This window comes from Ailuropoda melanoleuca, chromosome 16, assembly GCF_002007445.2.
Source record: "Ailuropoda melanoleuca isolate Jingjing chromosome 16, ASM200744v2, whole genome shotgun sequence".
Classification (NCBI taxonomy): Eukaryota; Metazoa; Chordata; class Mammalia; order Carnivora; family Ursidae; genus Ailuropoda; species Ailuropoda melanoleuca.
Genome location: NC_048233.1, coordinates 39,622,346 through 39,641,728, shown reverse-complemented (window position 1 = coordinate 39,641,728; position 19,383 = coordinate 39,622,346). Strand labels below are relative to the sequence as shown.

The 19,383-nt window shown below is 37.1% G+C and overlaps 1 protein-coding gene and 1 non-coding gene across 4 annotated transcripts in view; one reads left to right on the top strand and one right to left on the bottom strand.

The window, feature by feature from the left end:
* SPATS2 (spermatogenesis associated serine rich 2) overlaps positions 1 to 19,383 on the bottom strand; it is a 138,451-nt gene that overhangs the window by 40,395 nt on the left and 78,673 nt on the right. The gene's annotated exons all lie outside the window — the stretch shown is intronic.
* Positions 18,228 to 18,334, top strand: LOC117796884. Its single transcript, XR_004621583.1, has one exon. It is a non-coding gene; the product is annotated as a U6 spliceosomal RNA (small nuclear RNA).

Below are 19,383 nucleotides of genomic sequence, written 5' to 3'. Positions count from 1 at the left end.
TTGACTTATTTCGCTTAACATAATACCTTCTAGTTCCATCCACATCGTTGCAAATGGCAAGACTGCATTTTTTTGATGGCTGAATAGTATTCTTTTTTTTTTTAAGATTTTTTAAAATTTATTTATCCGACAGAGATAGAGACAGCCAGCGAGAGAGGGAACACAAGCAGGGGGAGTGGGAGAGGAAGAAGCAGGCTCACAGCGGAGTAGCCTGATGTGGGGCTCGATCCCACAACGCCGGGATCACGCCCTGAGCCGAAGGCAGACGCTTAACCGCTGTGCCACCCAGGCGCCCCTGAATAGTATTCTATTGTATAAATATATCACATCTTCTTTACCCATTCATCTGTCGATGGACATCTGGGCTCTTTCCATAGTTTGGCTATTGTGAACATTGCTGCTATGAACACTGGGGAGCAGATGCCCCTTTGGATCACTGCATTTGTATCTTTTGGGGTAGATACCTAGAGTAGGTTGAGCACCTTTTCATGTACCTGTTGACCATCTATCTGTAAGTCTTCTTTGGAACTGAACATGTATTTTTAATACACATATCTTAACAAACTTTGAAACAATGTCTGATTCTGTTGATAATTTATAATTTAACCTGAAGACTATATTTTATTGAATGTTTTATAATTCATTTGGATGGAAGTTCTGATTATATTCATACCTATCAGAATGACCATCGACAAAAGAAAGAGGGAGAGAGGAAGGGAAAGAGAGAAAGAGAACAAGTGCTGACAAGCACGTGGAGAAATAGGAATCCTCATACGCTGCTGGTGGGAACGTCAAATGGTATAGCTGCTGTGGAAAGCTATATGGATTGTGGTTCCTCAAATAATTAAACACAGAATTATTACAAGACCAAGCAATTCCACTTCTGAGTATATACATAAGAGAACTGAAAGCAGCAACCTAAACAAATATTTATATATGTATGTCTATAGCAGAATTATTCACAATAGCCAAGATATAGAAACAACTCTTAAGTGTCCATCGATAGATGAATGGATAAGGAAAATGTCATGTGTTTATGTATACACACACACACAAAGGAATATTATTCAGCATTAAAAAGGAAGAAAATTCTGACATATGCTACAATATGGGTGAACCTTGACAACATCAAGCTAAGTAAATTCAGTCAGTCACAAAATGACAAATACTATATGATTCTATTCATATGATGTACCTAGAATAGTCAAATTAATACAGAAAGTAGGGTGGTGGTTGCTAGGGGCTGGGGGGAGGAAGGAAACGGTGAGTTGTTTAATAGGTACAGAGTTCCATTGTGGCAAGACGAAAAAGTTGTGGAGATAAACAGTGGTGATGGTTGCACAGAATGTGAGTATACGTAATGCCACTTAACTGTACACTTAGAAATGGTTAAAATGGTAAATCTTATATAAGTTTCACCACAAATAATTTTTTTAAAATTTTTTAAAGATTTTATTTATTTGAGAGAGACAATGTGTGTGAGAGCAGGAGTGGGGGGAGGGACAAAGGGAGAGGGAGAGGCAGACTCCCCACTGAGCAGGGAGCCAGGACTTGATCCCAGGACTCTGGGATCATGACTCGAGCTGAAGACAGACGCTTAACTGACTGAGCCACCCAGGCACCCCAAGATGGAAGTTTCTTAAATAACTTTTAAAGAAATAAATGTAAAAAAGTGTTAGCATTTCAGAAGGCTATACCCGTCCGTACTAGACATCTTACAAAATGGCATTTTGACATAGTTGTTTTTCTAAAATTCCCATCTAGGATTTGCTCCCCTTCCAAGCCTGATTCTTATTTACACATTTTCTTTCTTTTATATATATCCTTTTTCTTACAAAAACAGTCATAATTCTTCCAAGCTTAGGTGGTAAATTGGCAGAAGAGAAAATTATGACCTAGGAAACTGAAGTTGGTGACCTCTTCAGTTTCAAAGTTGTGAATACATTCTGAACTTTAGCTACTCATGTCTGTAACGGTAACTTTCTTCCCCTGTCCCCATATTTGTCATTAGGGCACATGAAGAAACTGAACTCCACTTGCCATTTTGTTGGTGATTTATTTATTTATTTATTTATTTATTTATTTATTTATTTAATTTAAAGATTTTATTTATTTATTCGACAGAGATAGAGACAGCCAGAGAGAGAGAGGGAACACAAGCAGGGGGAGTGGGAGAGGAAGAAGCAGGCTCACAGCGGAGGAGCCTGATGTGGGGCTCGATCCTATAACGACGGGATCATGCCCTGAGCCGAAGGCAGACGCTTAACCGCTGTGCCACCCAGGCGCTCCTATTGGTGATTTATGTGTGGATTATTCTCAAAACTGTCATGAGAAAAAACAGCTTCAAGAAACTGGTGATTTTCTTTTAGGTTGTTGAGTACTGATTGGCTGTGTTTAGGCTAAAGGAGAACCTTAGGTTATTTAATTGTTCGTGAGATACATTTACGTAAGAATTGGCACTTACTCTTCTCTTGAGTCTGTCTACCATTTAATTTTTAAGAGGAAGTTGATACATTTGAGAAAATATGATAAGCAATCATCACGCTTGTTAGGTTATCTGTACATCTAGGCTTTCTTACCTGTGGGCTTACTTGCATTTAATCGGAGGATCTTAACTCTATGACCTCTCTTTGACCATGGTGAAATATGAATAATTTTGTTATCCAGCTCGTTTTATGCATGTGTAAGGAATATCAGTGAGTAATAACAAGAACCCGAGATCCTTAGAAGAAAGGTGATCTATCAAAGTACTGTTAAAATAATGGCAACTTGAGAACTAGTATGATTGGTGAGTTCAGCACTAAGGCTGAATGGCATTAAGCTTGGACTCTGTCCTTGATTCTGCTGTAGGCTTCTTATTGTGTGACTTTGGGTAAGAAATGGTACCATGACTGATTTTTCTCATCAATGTAAAATTAAAGTATTCTGGGAGGGATTATAATTCCATCTTTCTATTCACTTGTCAGAAGGGATAGTACAGTAATTTGCCATCATCTGTGTTAATGGAAAAACATATAAACAATCTAAAATCATAAATTTTTAGTTGTTAAATTCTAAGATACAAATTCAGTAGCTCCTATAAGAATCCATGCCTGGGTTTGAGTCCCTTCTATACTTCCCTCTACTGTAAGCAACCTGGAATTTGGGGGATGGGCTTTTCCAACAATGTAGACAACCTGCTCATAATCAGATTGAATTCACTTCAGTACTTTCAAAGAGCCTTATGTGTGTTCATAATATTAGCTCTGCTAAATCTTTTAAGACCCTAAGTAGTAGAGCTTTTACAAATCCCCACCTCATAGTAGTTTATTGTGGGGGCTAGTATGTGTATACAGTACTGTGCAGTTTAATAAACTAATGCACAGTTGCTATCTTATTGAGATGATTTTTTTTTTTTTTTTTACTGGCCTCTTGCACTAGACTATAAAACTCTAACAGAGCAGAAACCATAGAAGTCTTGTTCACCAGTGTATCCTCAATGCCTAACTTGGCTCATGGTAGGTGTTTACCAAATATTTACTACAGGAATTAATCTGAAATCTCAGTAAGGGATCCCTACATTTTAAAATTTGCATAAGAAAAAAATGCTGTTTTCTTAACTTTTTTTTTTTTTTTTTTAAAGATTTTATTTATTTGAGAGATAGAGACAGCCAGCGAGAGAGGGAACACAAGCAGGGGGAGTGGGAGAGGAAGAAGCAGGCTCATAGTGGAGGAGCCTGATGTGGGGCTCGATCCCATAACGCCGGGATCACGCCCTGAGCCGAAGGCAGACGCTTAACCGCTGTGCCACCCAGGCGCCCCTTCTTAACATCTTTTTTAATCAGAAAATTTTTTTAAAGATTTATTTATTTGTCAGAGAGCGAGAGGGGATGGAGAGAGAGAACACAAGCAGGGGGAGAGGCAGGCAGAGGGAGAAGCAGGCTCCCCGCTGAGCAAGAAGCCCTATGTGGGACTCGATCCCAGGACCCTGGGATCAAGACCTGAGCTGAAGGTAGATGTTTAACCGACTGAGTCACCCAGGCGCCCCAATCAGAAATTTCTTTAAAATTTATTTGTGTGGGGCACCTGGGTGGCTCAGTCACTTAAGCGTCTGCCTTCCACTCAGGTCATGATCCCAGAATCCTGGGATTAAGTCCCGCGTCAGGCTCCCTGCTCAACGGGGAGTCTGCTTCTCCCTTTCCATCTGCCCCTCCCCTGGCTCATGAGTGTGCACATTCTCTCTCTCTCTCTCTCTTAAATAAATAAATAAATAAATAAATAAATAAATAAATAAATAAATAAATAAATAAATCTTTAAAAAAATTTCCATCTTGGTTGCTGATGGCCAACCACAAAAATCTTCTCAGTAGACTGCAAGGATACAGACTTACAGTTTTATCAATAGGCCTTCCTAGGCATCTTGGATGACTACTGCTATGTTATACATGTTCAGAAAAATCCACACTTCAACTACCAATCTGCTAAGTGGGTCTTCAATGAAAGGAAGTGGCCTTTTATTTTCCTGCTTTATTTTCCTTCATTTGTCACTTGGCCTTAAGAGCTGATTAATTTTTTTCTTTACTTTGCCCCTTTGAGTGCTTCTTCAACTACATTCTGAAGGATGTTGTGCCTCTTCTTAAAGGACAAAACAGTTACACTGGGGAATTTCTAAACTTCTAGAATGAGTTTTGATTTTTCCAGGTAGAGCTTGCCGGACAGTCAGAGTTTTTATTAAAGACACAAACAAGCAATTAAAGCCTACCTTACTCTCACCAATAGATTTTCCTAGGTTTCCATCAAGTGCAACAGAATAAGCTTTTTTTTAAGTTCCAAGAATTCTTGAGAGTCTTGTTTAAAAGGTTTACTGGTTCAAATAATACATTCCTCCATGAATGGTGATTGGATAGGAAATTCTATCCACCTAGTAATGTACTCTAGAGAATCGCCAGGAGGCAATGATACTGATTTTAATGCCCAACCTCTTCCGTCTCAATGCCATCTTCCATTAGTTTGGAATTAGTTCTCCCACATATGAAATTAAATGCACAGCTTAAAAAAAATTCTTTCCTACTCCTTCCTGTCCTTCAGAGTCTCAGGAATTCTACCAGCTTTTCCAGGAAAAAAAAAACCTCAATTTCATAAATTAAAAAAATTAAAGCATTTGAGAACTATGATTTTTTAAAAAGAACACACATAAATCCTCAATTACTAAGATCACTACACATTCTTCACTGATTCTAGATCATCTCTGAACTAATGTCTTACTTACAATATCTTGTATATAGTTCCAGAGATTACATGAATTCAAATAGTTAATTAAAAAATTATGAAGCCACACGATGATTATTTTTATATCTATTTACAGCCAACTTGCAAACTTTTTAATGGAATGGGGGCACTAAAATAGAATAAAAATTAAATATTTAGTTAAATCTTTATTTCCAAGTAGCGAGAAAGACTCTCATGAGTTTTATGTTTCTACTTACTTATCTCTCCCTGCTTTTAGGGAAAGGTAAAAATAAACTGTGGAGCACCTGGGTGGTGCAGTTGGTTGGGAGCTGATTCTTAGTTTCAGCTCAGGTCATGATCTCAGGGTCACAGGATTGAGCCCCATATCGGGCTCCGTGCTTAGCGTGGAGTCTGCTTGAGAGTTTCTCCCTCCCCATCTCCCCCTCCCACTCATTCTGTCTCTTTCTCTCTCTCTCTCAAATAAATAAATAAAATCTTTAAAGAAAAAAAATAAACTGTGATGTGGTTAAAAGATGAACAGCCAGTAAAAACAGGAGAAAAAAGAGAAAGCAAGGATTCTGGATAATCTAAAAACCAGAAAATCAGTCTGCAAATGAATCAAGTCTTATAAAATGCCTCTGTGTGAGCTGGCCACTTAAGTCTAAAGAAAAACACAGTTTTAGCTAGCAAGGGCCTATTTTCTGGGGCGCTTGGGTGGCTCAGTCGGATAAGCGTCTGCCTTCTGCTCGGGTCATGATCCCAGGGTCCTCGGATTGAGTCCCGCATCAGGTTCCCTGCTCAGTGGAGAGCCTGCTTCTCCCTCTGCCTGCCACTCCCCCTGCTTGTGCTCTCACTCTGTCAAATAAATAAATAAAGTTAAAATAAAAAGGGGGGGCCTATTTTCTGTTTTTCTTACAAGTCAAACCCTCATTTTTAGGTTTCAATAAAATTTCTCTACTCAATGAGATTGTTAATTCCTGTATATTATACAATATATGCCATAGTTCTGGGCTTAGGATGGATTGGGTTAACTGAATGTACCATTAAAAAAAAAAATTAGATCCTACTCCTCACTGTCCTTCAGATTCTCAAGAATTCTACCAGCTTGGGGTGCCTGGGTGGCTCAGTCAGTTAAGTGTCTGCCTTCGGCTCAGGTCATGATCCCAGGATCCTGGGATGGAGTCCCACATTGGGCTCTTTGCTCAGCGGGGAGTCTGCTTCTCCCTTTCCCTCCACTTGCCACTCCCCCCGGCTTGTGCTCTCTGTCAAATAAATAAATAAAATCTTAAAAAAAAAAAAAGAATTCTAGCAGCTATTTTAGGAAAGAAACTCAATTCCAATAAATCAATGAAATTAAAATATTAAAGAACTATGATACTTACAAGGCAAACAAATCTTTAATTACTAAGCTCAGTACTACTACAGACTAGCTGGTAGAATTCCTGAGAATCTGAAGGACAGTGAGGAGAAGGAAATAATTTTTTAAACAGTGTGTTTTATTTCATATGTAGAACTAATTTCAATTAGATCTGAGAGATATTCTTTTGTCATTGGATGTTCCTTCTAGCACTGTAAACCAGGAATATCTTCCCTTTCCAGCCCATCCCAATCTCCGTGCTTCAAAGTACAGAAATGAACAGGTAATCCTAATTGCATAATCTATCTCTAACAAAACAACCCTGTCTCATAAAACCACACAGCACTGCAAAATCTGTCACTCTATTCATTAGCCTTCATGCAAGTAAGAATTAAATCTGTCTGCTTCTTCTTTCTTAAACTGGAAAAATTATGTATCAATCTACTATGATTACAAATATTTCTATTTCCAAATAATTGTTACAATTACCACAATGCAGATACTAGCTTTTAAGTGTTACACTTGTGAAGGTAAGACATACATTACCTAAAACACACTTAAGCTCATTTTGTCCTAATAAAACATTTTTTTAAAAAAAAATTGTATTGTGGGGGTGCCTGGGTGGTTCAGTGGATTAAGCATCCAACTCTTGATTTCAGCTCAGGTCATGATCTCAGGGTTGTGAGATCGAGCCTCACATCAGGCTCCACGTTCAGCACAGAGTCTGCTTAGATTCTCTCTCCTCTCCCCGTGCCCTCTCCCCCACTTGCAGTCACTCTCTCTCAAATAAATAAATAAATCTTAAAAAAAATAAAAAGTGAAAATTTTCATTGTGAAATATAACACATTTATAGTGCGCACACACATAAAGTATCACATCTTAATAATTTATCACAAAACAAGCACTCAAATACTACTACCCAGGTTAGGAAATAAAACTGCTAGTACCCCAGAAGTCTTCCTCATATCCCTCTCTCATATTATCTCTCCCCATTCACCAAAGGTACCGTCCTCCAAACTTCTTTTCTTCATAGTTGATACCACTGAAGGAGATATACCTAAATATTATGGTATGGTTTTACTTTTATCTTATTATAAAAAGAATAATTCTGTACGTATTTTATTTCTGGTGCATGGATTGTTTTGCTCAACACTGTGTAAGATTCATGCATATTTTTGCAAGTAAATGTAGTTTGTCCAGTTTCCTTGAGTAATATTTCATTGTATGATTATGTCATTGTTTATTCTGCTACACAACTGATGGACAAACAGCTGTGCTTTCTGCTAGACAAACGATGGACAATTGGGTTGCTTCTAGTTTCTGGCCAACATAAACAATGCTGTTTTGAATATTCTTGTACAAATCTCCTGGTGTACCTGGGAATGCATTTCTATTGAATACCCAAGAACAGAACTAAGTCATAGGTATGCATATCTTCAATTCTAGTACATATGTCAAACAGCTTCTCAAAGTAGTTGTACCAATTTAAACTTCACTAGCAGTTTTTGAAAGTTTCTATTACTCCATATACTCACACTTTTGGTATTGTTAATCATTTCAATTTTAGTCATTCCAGTGCAAGAGTAATAGTATCTCATTGTTTCAATTTGCATTTCACTTATTTGTAAAGAGACTGAGTGCCTTTACAGTATGTTATTAACCGTTATTCTCTTTCCTACTCTTGCCCAGTTTTTGAAGGGAGAATTGTCTTTTTCTTATTATCTGTAGTAGTTCTATCATTTAAACATGATACAAATTTCTTCGCCCACTCTGTGCCTTGCCTGTTAACTCTCTTAACTGTGACTTTTGATAAACAGAAGTTCTTAATTTTTTTTAAAGATTTTATTTATTTGTCAGAGAGAGAGAGAGAGAGAGAACATGTGCACGTGCACACAAGCAGGGGGAGCAGCAGGCAGAGGGAGAAGCAGGCTCCCCTCTGAGCAAGAAGACCCATGTGGGACTCCATCCCAGGATCCTGGGATCATGACCTGAGCTGAAGGCAGATGCTTAACTGACTGAGCCACCCAGGCGTCCCTAGTTCTTAATTTTAATGTAATACTGCATTGACATTAATTCTTCTCCTTTATGATGAGTGCTTTTTATGTCTACTTAAAAACTCTTTCCCCGAGATGATGTCAGAAACTTGCTTCAAAATAATCCACTGGGGGTGGATTAAAGTATAGACAAAAAAGATTGGCCATGTGTTGTTAATTATTGGACTTGAGTTATGAGTATTTGGGAGTCCATTGTATTATTCTATTTTTCATAAACTTAAAAATTTCAATAACAAATTAAAAAAATAAACGTTATTAAAAACTCCTGGAATTTTTAAGTGATTATAGCAAGGTTGCAGGATACTAGGCTAATATAAAAAAAGTCAATCACTTTCCCATATAAAAACAATGAAGAAGTGCTTTGAATTTGAAATGAAAAACACAATACCATTTACATTAGCACCCCCAAAATGAAATACTTACATGTAAATCTAACAAAGTATGCATAAGACCTATATGAGTAAAACTATAAAACTCTAAGGAAAAAAGGAAAGCACTAAATAAATGAGAGACATTCTATGTTTGTAGATTGAAAGACTCAATATTGTCAAGATGTCAGTTCCTCCCAATTTAGTCTATAGAGTAAATGCAATCCCAACCAAAATTCCACCAACTTATTTTTGGATATCAACAAAGTAATTCAAAAATATATATGGAGAGGCAAAAGACATAGAATAGCCAATACAATATTGAAGGAGAACACTGTTGAACTGACACTACATGAATTCAAGACACATTATAAAGCTACAGTAATCAAGGCAGTGTAGTATTGGTGAAAAAAAACAGACAAACAAAATCAATGAGACAGAATAGAGAGCTCAAAAATAGACTGACATATATTTAAGGCAACTGATCTTTGACAAAGGAACAAAGGCAATACAAGGGATGTAAGAAAGTCTTTACAACAATGGTGCTAGAACCACCAGACATCCACATGCAAAAAATGAATCGAGATACAGACTTTATATCCTTCACAAAAATTAACACCAAATGGATCACAGACCTAAGTGTAAACTGCAAAACTATATCTTGGAAGATAACATAGAATAAAATCTAGATAACCTTGCGTTTTATAATGACTTTTTAGATGTAACACCAAAGGCACAATCCATGAAAGGAAGACTTGATAAGCTGGATTTCATTAAAATTAAAACTGCCTGCTCTGTAAAAGACACTGTCAAGAGAATGAAAAGACAAGCCACAGACTAGGAGAAAATATTTGCAAAAGACATCTGATAAAGGACTATTACTCAATATATACAAAGAGCTCTTTTTTTTCTTTTTAAGATTTTATTTATTTATCCGACAGAGATAGAGACAGCCAGCAAGAGAGGGAACACAAGCAGGGGGAGTGGGAGAGGAAGAAGCAGGCTCATAGCGGAAGAGCCTGATGTGGGGCTCAATCCCACAACGCCGGGATCACGCCCTGAGCCGAAGGCAGACGCTTAACTGCTGTGCCACCCAGGCGCCCCCAAAGAATTCTTAAAATTCAACAATAAGAAACAACACAATTTAAAAATGGGCCTAAGATCTTAACAGACACCTCACCAAAGAAGAGTACAGAGATGGCAAACAAGCATATAAAAAGATGCTTCACATCGTATGTCGTGAAGGAAATGTAAATTAAAACAATGAAATACCACTACACATCTCTTAGAATGGCCCACATCCAGAACACTGACCACACTAATTGCTAGCAAGGATGTGGAACAACAGGAACTCTCATTCATTGCTGGTAAAAAAGCAAAATGGTACAGGCACTTTGGAAGACATTTCGGCAGTTTCTTACAGAACTTACCATGAGATCCAGCAATCACTCTTTTTGGTATTTACCCAAAGGAGATGAAAACTTATGCGCACACAAAAACCTGCACATGGATGTTTATATCAACTCTCTCTCTATTTTTATTATTGTTATGTTCAGTTAGCCACTGTATAGGACATCATTAGTTTTTGACGTAGTGTTCAACGATTCATTAGTTGCATATAACACCCAGTGCTCATCATAACACATGCCCTCCTTAATACCCATATCAACTCTATTTATAACTGCCAAAAATTGGAACCAACCAAGATGTCCTTCAGTAGATGAATGGATACATAAATTGTGGTACATCATACAATGGAATGCTATCCAGTGCTAAAAAGAAACTAGCTAACAAGCCATGAAAAGACACAGAGGAAACTTAAATGCTTATTACTAATCGGAAGAAGTCAATGTGAAAAGGTTACATACTGTATGATTCCTGCTATATGACATTCTGGAAAAGGCAAAACTATAGCAACAGTAAAAGGTAGTTGCCAGGGGTTAAATGGACTGAAAGATTAATAAGCAGAGCAGAGAGGATTTTTAGAGGAGTGAAACTACTCTGTATGATACTATAATAGTGGATACATGTCACTAAACATTTGTCCAAATCCAAAAAAAGGAAACACCAAAAGAGAATCCTAATGTAAACTATAGACTTTGGGTGATAATAATGTGTCAATGTAGGTTTACCCATTGTAGCAAATGTGTCACTCTGGTGGAGGATATGGATAATGGGGGAGGCTATGTTTGGGGGTAGGAGATATATATGAAATCTGTACCTTCTCCTCCACTTTGCCGTAAACCTAAAACTGCTCTTAAAAACAAACTCCACTGAGACATTTAAAAAATGCTGTTAAGGAAAAAAAGATTTAAAAAGAAAGAATCCTTCCTTCTCTGAGGTCTTAAAGATATTCTTCTAAATTATCCTTTATAAGCATTATTGTTTTACCTTTCACATTTAGGTCTATAACCTAAACCCTGAATTGCTTTACAGGTATGAAGTAAAGGAAAGAGTTATTTTTTTCCATATGGATTTCTAAGTGAAAACAGATCACCTTTTCCTCAAAACTCTGCAGTATTACCTTTTAGGTAAATAAAATCTCCATACATGAATAGCTCTGTTTCTGGCCTCTCTGTTTCATTTGTCTATGTTTCTGTCTTATGGTAATACCATATTGTCTTAATTACTGTAGCTTTACAATAAGTCTTAGTATCAAATTCAATGAGTTTTCTGACCATGTTGTTAAGAATTCTTCAGCTATTCTTGGATCTTTGCATTATCATATACATTTCAGAATCACTTTGTCAATTTGCACAAAAAATAACATTGGTTGGGGGTGTGCCTGGTTGGCTCGGTCAGAAAAGCATGCGACTCTTGATCTTGGGGTTGTGAGTCTGAACGCCACGTGGGGTGTAAAGATTACTAAAAAAAATAAAAATAAAAAAAATAAACTTAAAAAAATAATGTTGGGGGTTGGACAGTTGTCTTCAAAATATTGAGTCTTCCAATCCATGAATATGGTATACCCTTTGATTTAAGTGTTCTTTCATTTCTTCCAATGATGCTTTATCATTTTTTAATAGTGTTTTTACATATCTTTCATTGAATTTATTTCTATGTTATACTTTTGGTATAATGGTAAATGGCATCTGTTTTTAAATTTCATTTTCTAATGACTTACTGCTGGTATAAGTAAGTATGACTGATTTTTGTAGAATGATTTTATATCCAGCGACATTGTTAAATCACTAATTCTAATAGTTTACATTCTGTGGGCTTTCTATGTAGGGTATCTACAAAACCATACAGCAAACATCAATGTAATGGTGAATGCTAAGACCTTTTCTTTTGAGACCAGAAAACAAGACCAAAATGTTTGCTTCATCACTTTTTTCCCCTCCCAACCTTATTGAGAAATTGACAAATTATATATAATTAAAGCGTACAATGTAATGAGCTGCTATACATATCTACTGTTGGAATAATGACCAAGACCAAAACAAGTAACACATTCATCACCTCACATAGTTAACTCTTCTGCTTCATTACCTCTAGACAACTGGAGAACTAACAACTGCGATAAAGCAAGGAAAAGGGAGAGATATCATAAATACTGAAATCCCACTATTCAAGAATCATTTTATTTCCTCTCTTCTACATTTCTGGGAGGATTTAATTTTCTGTTTTTTTCCTAACTTACTTAGAACTTAGCTCACTCATTGGTAGCCTATCTTCTTTTTCTTGTACATACATTTAAAGCTAAAAAACTTTAAAAATCCCTCTAAACATGGTTTTAGCTGCATGTTATAAGTTCTTGTGTATAAATTTCTATTATTGTTCTATTTAAAATATTTTCTAATTTCCATTTTGATTTTTTTTTATCCAACTGTTACTTAGATGTATATTTTGTCATACCTAAATATTTGGAGACTTTCTAATTAACTTTTGGATAACTAGCTTAAATTCACTATGGTCAAATAACAATCTGTATGATTTTAATTCTCTAAAATGGTGGTAATTTGCTGTATGGCCCAGTATGTGCTTAATTTTTGAAAATGTTCTAGATGCACTTAAGAAGTAATAAACAGGGGTGTCTGGGTGGCTCAGTCAGTTGAGTGTCCAACTCTTGATCTCAGTTCAGGTCTTGATCTCATGGTCTTGAGTTCAAGCCCTGCATTGGGCTCCATGCTGGGCAGTAGCTTACTTTAAAAAAAAAACAAAAAACAAAAAACGAAGTAATAAACATATATATATATTTTTTTTTTCTTTTTACTTAGTTGTTGGATATACTGTTCTAATTATGACAATTACATCACATTTGCTGGTCATATCATTCAAATATTTTATATCCTTATTAATTCCTCATCTAATTGCTTTATCAGTTACTAAGAGAGCTGTATTAAAATCTCCTACTATAATTATATATTTCTCTCCTTTTAATTCTGTCAATCTTTGTTTTAAATCTGTTATTAGAGGAGTGCCTGGGTGGCTCAGTCCGTTAAGCATCTGCCTTCGGCTAGGGTCTTGATCTCAGGGTCCTGGGATCAAGCCCTGTATCAGGCTCCCTGCTCCACAGAGAGTCGGCTTCTCCCTCCCCCTGCCAGTGCTCTCTCTCTCAAATAAATAAAAATTTTTAAAAATCTAAATCTATCATTAAAATTATTTTTGTTAAATTAAATGGTTTGTCATTATGAAGTGCCCCTCCTTTATCCCTAATCATGCTTTTTTGCCTTAAAGTCTACTTTGGCTGAATATTAATACATCCACATTCAGAACAGTTTTCTTTTGTTTAGTCTCTCTCTTTTTTTTATTCTGGTAAAAAAAAAAAAAAGCACAGCATAAAACTTACCACCTTAACCATTTCTAAGTGTATATAGTTCAGTCGTGTTTAGTCACATTATTATACAACTACTCTCCAGAACTTTTTCATCTTACAAAATTAAAACTCTGTATCTATTAAACAAGAACTCCCCATAGCCCATTATACCCCATAACCCCCAACTCCTAACAATCACCATTCTACTTTCTGTGACTTTGACTACTGAAGATACCTTCTATAAGTGGAATCCGGTATTTGTATTTTTATGACTAGCTTATTTCACTTAGCATAACATTCTTCAGGTTTATCCATATTGCAGCATGTATTGACTATTCTCTTAATTTAATAGCTTCCCTGGAGATTATAACATCTATTTTTGACTTGCAAAATTCTATTATTAATTGGCAGTTTTACCCCTCTTCCTTGATAAAGCAAGGGAGCTTATGCCCCTCCTAACTTATAAGCCATGACCACCATGCATGCTAATTCTCTGTGTTTTTTAAAAGTTATTTATTTGAGAGTGAGAGAGAGAGAGAGAAAGAGTCAGGGGAGGGGCAGAGGGAGAGAATCTTCAAGCAGACTCCGCACTGAGCAGGGAGCCCAACAAGGGCTCACACCCCTTGAGTTCATGACTTGAGCCGAAACCAAGAGTTGGACACTCACTCAACTAAGCTACCCAGGCACTCCATCATTCTCTTTGTGTGTGTGGGTTTTTTTTTTTTTTAATGAAAGATGTATCTTTTTATTTATTTTTGCAAGAGAGAGAGAGAAAGCGAGCGCAAGCAGGAGGAGGGGCAGAGGGAGAGGGAGAAGCTGACTCCTGTTGAGCAGGGAGATCGATGCAGGACTTGATCCCAGGACCCTGGCATCATGACCTGAGCCGAAGGCAGAAGCTTAACTGACTGAGCCACCCAGGCGCCCTCTCTATGTGTTTTTAAATCCTAATAAAACATTCTTTTTTTTTTTTAAGATTTTATTTATTTATTTGACAGACAGAGAGACAGCCAGCGAGAGAGGGAACACAAGCAGGGGGGAGTGGGAGAGGAAGAAGCAGGCTCCCAGCAGAGGAGCCTGATGCGGGGCTCGATCCCAGAACGCCAGGATCACACCCTGAGCTGAAGGCAGACGCTTAACGACTGAGCCACCCAGGCGCCCCCTAATAAAACATTCTTATTGTTTTATACAATCAATATTCATTTAGACTTGGCCATGTATTTGTGGTTTGCATTGCTATTCATGCCTTCTTGCATCTCCAACCTTCCAATTGGGTCATCTTTCTTCTGTATTCAGAATACCTTTAGGATTTTTTCAGTGGGGTTCCAATGGTGATGACTTCTTTTTGGTTTATTTTTGTGTTTTGTTGTTTTTTAAAATTGTGCTTATTTCTGCTTCATTCTAGAAGGATATTTTCACTGTATATGATGTATGTAGAATTGCAGACTGGCAGTTATTTTTATTCAGACCTTTAAAGATATTACCCTACTGTCCTCTGACCTCTATTGTTCCTGTTGAGAAGTTAGCTCTAGGTCTGACTGTGATCCTTTCAAAAAAAAAAATTTTTTTTTTAAGATTTTATTTATTTACCTGACAGAGAGAGACCACAAGCAGGGGAACGGCAAAGGGAGAGAGAGAAGCAGGCTCACCGCTGAGCAGGGATCCCGATGCGGGGCTCGATCGCAGGACCCCAGGATCATCACCTGAGCCGAAGGCAGATGCTTAACCAACTGAGCGACCCAGGCGCCCTCAAAATTGTATATTTTCTTCCTCTGGCTGCTATAAAGATTTTCTTTGTTTCCTAGAAATTTTACTATGATGTTATGAGGTGTGGATTTCTTTATATTTATTCTGCTTGTGATTTGTAGTACTTCCTGAATCTGTGGCTTGATGGTTTTCATGAATTTTGGAAAGCTATCAACAATATCTCCTCAAATATTCTTCCTTATTCTTTTTCTTCTGGAGTTCCCATTACACGTATGACATACCTAATCTCTGTTGCCTCTAGGTCTTTCACCTCCTTTTCTGTATTTCCTAATCTTTTGAATTTCCATGCATGATTTAGTTTCTTCTAATTTATAATGCAGTTCACTGATTCTTCTCAGATACTATCAATCTGTTTTCATTTTATTTTTTTAAAGATTTTATTTATTTGTTTATTTGAGAGAGAGAGAGAGTGAGCATAAGCAGGGGGAGGGGCAGAAGGAGAGGGAGAAGCAGACTCCCTGCTGAGCAAGGAGTTCAATTCAGGGCTCAATCCCAGGACCCCAGGATCAAGACCAGAGCCAAAGGTAGACGCTTAACCAACTGAGCCACCAAGGTGCCCCTGTTTTTAAAACCATACATTGAGTTCACAGTTTCAATTACTGCATTTTTCAGGTCTAATATATGCATAACAAAATAGTTTGCCAGCTATCCATTGAATTTCCCCACGTCGTCTTTATTTCCTTGAACCTTTTAAGAATATTTTATTTTTTTATTTTTAGTTTTTGAAGAGTAGTTATTTTAAATGTGGTAACTTCAATATTTTGATCTCCTGTGTATTTGTTCTACTATCTAATGTTTCTTGTTCCATATTCTTATTGTTTCATCCCCTCAGGTTTCTTTTTCTTTTTCTTAACATTTTATTTATTTATTTGACAGAGAGAGACAGCGAGAGAGGGAACACAAGCAAGGGAGTGGGGGAGGGAGAAGAAGGCTCCCTAGAGCAGGGAGCCCGATGCGGGACTCGATCCCAGGACCCTGGGATCATGACCTGAGCAGAAGGCAGACACTTAACGGCTGAGCCACCCAGGCGCCCCTCCCCTCAGGTTTCTAATTATTTTTTCATTGTGCACTAAATAACCTATTCAAAAAACTGATGAGAGTAATCTGTGAAGATTTCCAAAGAGGATCTGTTTACTTGTCCCAGGGCACATATGTTACCTCAAACTAATTTCAGGTACTGAAATAATTTGAAACTAAGTTGCAATTCCTACAAAGGCAAGTCTTTTTCCACTCATCTTTACTACTAGGACTCAGTTTCTTGGGATCTTACCTCAGAGCAAGGGAGGATGGTCACTAGTCCCCACTCACACATCAGAAGGCCCTGGACATCAATCACTGTCTTCTTGGCTCCAGGAATTTGTCACCATTCAGCTTTTCAGCTGCTCTATCCTATTTGCTTCACCCAAGTAATTGCCTGTCTATGTTATTCTCCCTTCAAAATGTTTACCTTCCCTATCTTTGGTCTAACGGATTCTTGCATGCACCAAACAAACCCTTCTGGACTAATTTTCAAAACAATACACATTTGAAAAACGTGGGGGGATTTTTTTTTGTAGTAAGCAGATAAATGAGTAGTAAAGAAACAACTTAAATTGGTTCTAAGAATAACCTTTTTTTTTTAATTGTCCGGAGTAGAAAGATAAGCCACATTCACTTACTTGTTTCCCAACTTTATATTAGATATTTTGGGTATATTAGATATTTTACCCCTAAAAGAAAAAAGAGAGAAATATATGGCCTATTATTCCCAGTTACCTTTTGTAGAACAGTCAGCTAGAGCCTAAAATAAAATATCCTCTTTATTGAATTTCTAAAAAGAGATGACATTAAAAAAGTATATTTAGAGTGAGTAAATGACTTTCAACAAAAAGAATGTGGTTGAGAACAATGAACCTAAAAGGCCCAAAGACTTGCTTTGGTTCTGTATTAACTTCCCATGGCTGTTACAGTAAATTACCACAAACTTGGTAGCTCAAACAACAGAAGTTTATTCTGTCATAGTTCTAAAGCCTAGAAGTCCAAAAGCAGGATCACTGGGCTGAAATCAAGGTAATGGCAAGGCCACGCCCCCTCTACAAGCTCCAGAGGAGAATCTGATCCTTGCCTTTTCCAGTTGCTGGTGGGTGTAGGCATTCCTTGGCTTGCCACGTCACTCCACTCTCTGCCCTCATCGTTCCATAACGCCCTCCCTTCTATCTGAAATCTTCTTCTGCCTCCCCCTAATAAGGATACTTGTGACTGCCATCCAGGGCTCACCTGGATGATCCAGGATAATCTCCCCATCTGAAGATGGTGACAGATGGTAGCTACACCTGTGGTGAACATACAGCATTATACATAGTTTTCAAATCACTATGCTGTACACCTGAAACTAATGTAACAATGTGTGCCAACTATACCTCAATTAAAAAATTTAATTTTAAAAAAGAAAAAATCTGAAGTATTTTTAAAATTATAAACTAACATCATTTGTTTCTAGACAATCTACAGTGTATCAAGGTAATGAGCTAGTTGTTGGAAAAACATACAAGAATAAAGCCCAATTATTATCCCAGCAGGCTCAGAGTCTAATAGGAAAAGAAAGACAGGCATACAGTGAATGTTTGTAGGTATCACGGATGAAGTGGGACGTACAAAGAATAAAGAGGTTAGTTCTTACAGTTATTAAGGTTCCTTTAAATTTAAAAATTCTATGACTTTATAAAAACAGTTTGTAGCGCTCACATCGGTAGCACATATACTAAAATTGGAATGGTACGGAGAAGATTGGCATGGCCCCCACGCAAGGATGACATGCAAATTCATGAAGTGTTCCACAAAAAAGGGTTTTTTAAATTAAAATTTAAAAATAAAAACAGGTTGTAGCTCTTCTCTTTAAAAGGAAGTCCTCACATCCATTAGGATAGCTATTGAAAAAGCAAACAAAACGACGAGTGTTGGGGAAGATGTAAACAAACTAGAACCCTGCATACTGCTGGTGGGAATATAAAATGGTACATCGCTGCCGAAAACAAAATGGCAGTTCTCACAAAATTAAAGAGAATTACCATTAATCTGGCAATTCCACTTCTGGCTATAAACCCAAAAGAAGTGAGAGCAGGGATTTCAAAAGGTATCTGTGCACCCATGTTCACAGCAGTATTATTTACAATATTCGGAAAGTGGAAACAACCCAAGTGCCCATCCACAGATAAATAAACAAAATGTGATAATACATACAATGGAATATTATTCAGCTTTAAAAAGGAAGGAAATTCTGACATGGATTCACAACATGGATTAACTCTGAACACATTATCCTTAGTGAAACAAGCCAGTCATAAAAGACAAATACTATATGATTCCACTTGTATGAGTTATCAAGAGTAGTCAAATTCAGAGAAACAGAAAACAGAAAGTAGGATGGTAGTTTCCAGGGATTAGGATAAGGGAGAGTAGGGAGTTATTGGATACAGAGTTTCTGTTTTGTGAAATGAAAAAAGTTGGGGAGGGCAGAGGAAAGGAGGAGAGAAACATTTAGGTAGATCCATACAAAACAAAAAGTAGTGAAGCAATCAAGCAATAGCACAGTACTGAGACAGAGAAACTAGTCGTGCATGATCAACTATGAAATATAAGTCAGCTATTTTAATGTTTCAGAGGTTTAAATATCAGATGTGAAGGTGCTTTGTAGCTGAATAGTTTCACAAGTGGGAAAAGAGGAAGAGAGAGAACTAAAGTTAAGGGCAAAATGAAGTCAACAAAAAAGTACAATACTTGTGAGCTTGCCCTTATCATTATAACTTCATAAATACAGTTAGATACTTACAGGCAAACACGGTTTTTATGTCTAGAAAAATATTAGCAAATCTGTTTTTTTAAAGAGTCTAGTG